The sequence below is a fragment of the Chionomys nivalis genome, chromosome 10, assembly GCF_950005125.1.
Source record: "Chionomys nivalis chromosome 10, mChiNiv1.1, whole genome shotgun sequence".
Taxonomy (NCBI): Eukaryota; Metazoa; Chordata; class Mammalia; order Rodentia; family Cricetidae; genus Chionomys; species Chionomys nivalis.
This window is the reverse complement of record NC_080095.1, coordinates 29,748,779-29,753,567: the sequence shown is the minus strand read 5'-3', so window position 1 is coordinate 29,753,567 and position 4,789 is coordinate 29,748,779. Positions and strand designations below refer to the sequence as shown.

General features: G+C 37.1%; 1 pseudogene; it reads left to right on the top strand.

The window, feature by feature from the left end:
- Positions 1 to 227: 227 nt before the first annotated feature.
- Positions 228 to 4,366, top strand: LOC130882247 (bifunctional phosphoribosylaminoimidazole carboxylase/phosphoribosylaminoimidazole succinocarboxamide synthetase-like; annotated as a pseudogene).
- The last annotated feature ends 423 nt before the right edge of the window (positions 4,367 to 4,789 follow it).

Below are 4,789 nucleotides of genomic sequence, written 5' to 3'. Positions count from 1 at the left end.
ATATCTGGGCTCCACTAGTGCCATATTGCTCTTTCTGTTGTTGGTTATTTTCTTACCGTGGTGTCTTTGCATCTAAGTTTGGGATGTTTACAGACATAGGTTTGCTTCCTGAGTTTGTCTGCACCCTTTCATCTGGGATCTCACTGACATAGTACTAGTTTCTTCTAGTTAGAAGATTCAAGAAGGACTTTCCCGAGCGGTCTTGCACCTTCATCCCACCTAGGATCATGGCGACAGCTGAGGTACTGAACATTGGAAGAAAACTCTAGAAGGGTAAGAAAAAAGAAGTCATTGAATTGTTAAATAGTCCAGGAAGAGTCTTCCTGCAGTCCAAGAACCAGATTACAGGGGAAATGCAGCCAGAAAGAACCACCTGGAAGGCAAAGCTGCAATCTCCAATAAGATTACCAGCTGTATTTTTCAGCTGTTACAGGATGCCGGTATCAAGACTGCTTTCACCAAGAAATGTGGGGAGACTGCTTTCATTGCACCCCAATGTGAAATGATTCCAATTGAATGGGTGTGCCGAAGAATAGCAAATGGATTTTTTTCTCGAAAGGAACCCTGGTGTAAAAGAGGGGTATAAATTTTACCCACCAAAAGTGGAGACGTTCTTCAAGGATGATGCCAATAATGATCCACAGTGGTCTGAGGAGCAACTCATTGCTGCACAGTTTTGTTTTGCTGGACTTGCTATAGGCCAGACTGTAGTGGACATCATGAGTCATGCTACACACGCTATTTTTGAAATACTGGAGAAAGCCTGGCTGCCCCAGAACTGCACGCTGGTTGATAGGAAGATTGAATTTGGTGTTGATGTAACCACCAAAGAGATTGTTCTTGCTGACGTTATTGATAGTGATTCTTGGAGACTCTGGCCATCAGGAGATCGGAGCCAGCAGAAAGACAAACAGTCTTACCGGGACCTCAAGGAAGTAACTCGGGAAGGACTCCAAATGGTAAAGAAAAAATTTGAGTGGGTTGCAGATCGAGTGGAGTTGCTTCTGAAGTCAGACAGTGCAGGGTTGTAGTGCTGATGGGTTCAGCTTCTGACCTTGGTCACTGTGAGAAAATTAAGAAGGCTTGTGGAAACTTTGGGATTCCATGTGAACTCCGAGTGCCATCTGCCCATAAAGGACCAGATGAGACGTTGAGAATTAAAGCAGAGTATGAAGGGGATGGCATACCAACTGTATTTGTCACAGTGGCAGGCAGAAGCAATGGTTTGGGCCCAGTGATGTCTGGTAACACTGCTTATCCAGTTATCAGATGTCCCCCCATCATACCAGACTGGGGTGCTCAGGATGTGTGGTCATCTCTTCGATTGCCCAGTGGTCTTGGCTGTTCAACTATACTCTCTCCAGAAGGACCCACCCAGTTTTTTGCTCAGATATTTGGGTTAAACAATCATTTTGTGTGGGCCAAACTTCGAGTGAGCATATTGAACACGTGGATATTTTTAAAGCAAGCTGACAAGAAAAATCAGATAATGCAATTTGTAAAAAAGAAAAGAAATGAAGGAAGGAAGAGAAAAAAATTACCTTTTAGGAGAAAAGTTACACATTCCTAGTTTGGATTAAAAGGGAAATAATTCAAACAAAATGATTTCACATCAGAGAAATCAGTTCAACTAACCACTGAACAAATGGTACTCTAGATATTACCCACTATATGGTCATTGTTGGGCAGTTGTGTAACATTAGCAAAGAAATGTCATTTATGGAGCTGGAGCTATGTCCCTGTGCTTAAAAATCAGTATGGCTCTCTTGCAGAGGACTGAGTTTGGTTCCTAGCATCTGTGTGGAATAATAATCACCTGTAACTTCTCATTATTTCTAAATGCTAATAATGACTTCTTATAAATCAGTAGTTACTACTTGATCTTATATAGTTCACTATTTGAAAATTAAAATACTTGTATTGTTTATGCAAAAAAGAAGATTCAAGAAGATAGCACTATACATTCTTTCACTGAACTGGATCCTCAGTTTTGCCTTGTACATTGTCATGCTTGCTTCAATCTTACTAATAATTCAAGATTACTTTTGGTTTATGTATCTCAACAACATGGTCTCTTCTTCATATAACTCACAGGGCAGAGATGAGGATGACTGTATTTGACCATGTACATGTGATACACACCAAGCTCTCCAAAGTGCTTTGAAGGAACAAAAACTACTCATGATTTGAGATGGTAAGAAAGAGCTCCTTTGTCATTCACAGTACCAAAGGAGACTTCCTCTATCTTTTACCATCCTCCAACAAGTATATCTCTGTTCTTGGTGAAGGCACCAAAAGAAAGGGAGAGCCTCAGTAATATTTGTGATCTCAGTGAATACTTGTGACTTGTGTATCATGTGAATTCTCTGATAGAAATATTTCTTTCTGTCCTTAAAGGGTTCTAATGAAACAATAGCAATCCCAGCATTCCAGAGGTAGAAGTGGAATGATCTCTGTGAGTTCAAGGCCAGTCTGGTCTACAGAGGGAATTTCAGGACAGCTGGTCTACACAGAGAAGTCATGTCTCAAAAATATCAACTAAATAAATAGGAAGAAGAAGAAAAAGAAAAATACTATTATCAAAGATAGAAAGGGAATTATCTAGTTTTGTCTGAAGTTCAAGCTTCAACATGGAATGAGTTTCTCACTTTGCCACACAGATTCTGTTACTGTTTCCCCATCTATTCACCTTTCCCTATGGCCTGACTTTTGTTAAATTCAGCAAAGTATGTTATCTCTGGAAAAAAAAATTCTCTAAAATCTATTTGGAAACTACAATGATAGAAATTTAATAGCATTCTATGTCTTTGCATTTATAAAATAAAATATGCATGTTCTGGATGTCTTAATTTATTAAGCTACTGCAATCCAACATGAATTTAGTCTCTTCATTCCTTCCAATCTCACTCCTGAGAGTTCCCAAACTCAGTTACTGTCACTAACTGCACAACTATCATCCTAACTAAAACCATTTTATTGAATATTTACTGCTTCAAACTTAGATGTTCACAACATATTACTATCAATGATCTGTCCGTTATATTGACCAATGTCTGTGTTCTGGTTCCAATTGTGAGAGTCTGACATAAACCAAAGACACATATATAAGAACTACTTACTAAGATAAAGCTGATAATTCTTGTGATATAATTGTTTCATTAGACCCACCCCTGAGGATAGGTCCTAAGGAGTTTAAATAATTAGATGGTATTTGCTATGCTATGCACTATACATTGCCGATTTTAATCATGGTATAAGCAGAATCGAGCAAAACCAATCATGGTTTCTTTTATTTCTACAACTTCCCAATCATTCTCACTGCCTCCTCTCTTGTCCATTACTGGTTATATCATCCATGGTGTAACCATAATATTTTTTAAAAAATAATTTTTTTATTAATTTGAAACATCATATGAAATTGTACACTATAAAATTAAGATTTTAATGCCATTCAAGGGTTATTCCTTATAGTTGAGATAAAGTCTCAAAACTGTTCTTATGATCAGTCAACAATGATCAATTCACAAAGGGAAACCTAACAGTTCACACTAAGTATCTGCCTTTTATCATTTTACACTTAAATAGCAAAATAAAATGATACAAGAAATAAAACAAAAGTTGTTCACAAAATTCACGGTTGATGATGAAATATCAGGAATGATGAAGTGAAGGAAGGATGATGAGGCTGGATAATTGAAAAATAATAAATGTTTTATCTGAGGCAATGAAAATTTTGCATTCCTATTAGTGCTCACTTTTATGAGTGTGTCCTTTCTTCTACATGAGTAGTTATCCATACAAGCCATCAGGTGTTGTCTGAGATTCAATGCTTGGTGGGGTGACAACATTCTCCCAGCACATTTTTAGCCACCGATCCCCTTTGCTTGGTTGATCAGCATAAATGCCACTGAATCCTCTGTGGCTTCAATTACCATGTTGCTCTATTCAATAAGAAAATAACTTTCTAAGCTTTGGAAATTGTCCATTTCATCTCTCTACTGTTCTTCATTCATTTCCATTAAAATAATACTAATTTATCTTTGTTTAAAAACTCAAACCAAGGAACCCCCCCAATATAAAAGCCATAGACACAGAACAGATAATCAAAGACCCCATTTCCAATTCCATAAAAATGATAATTTCATCGGGAGCACTAAAATATTTGCCAATTCTTGAACCTCCTTGTGTCTTTATCCATTTTGTGTCCATCCTGTCTAGCCTTCACTTAATTAATTTCTTCCTGAATGCTCAATGACAGTAACTACTAAAACCTTTTCATGAATATTGTCAAGTTTTACTGTACTCTACTGTACACTTCAATGTATCTCTATTTCAGGATGTCTTGGAGTTAACTGGGGATATTTGACATGGATTCACATTCCCCAATTTGCTTTATCTATGAGAATGTCTCAAAAAATTGCAGAGTTATCTTCTGACTTGATTTTTGTGTGATTTGTAGACTTCCTTAACGGTTATCATAAATGTCTGCAAGTCAACTTTGTACTCAGAATCAGATCAGTCTCTTTAGGTGTATAAACTCAATAATCTATGTGTCATAACACACACACACACACCTGTGAGCATGAGCACTTGCAAAAGCACTGGCAGAAAGGTGACTTTAGTAGAAATAATATTAAGAATCCTTGGAGAAAAACACCTACAGTGTTTCTACATATGTTAAAGCTATAATATTTTATAAATCAGAATCTTTTTCACAATGCATATCTCTACAAAATGTTTAGTGATAACATTTAACAAGCTTTGATTTCTATAACGAATACCACAAAGC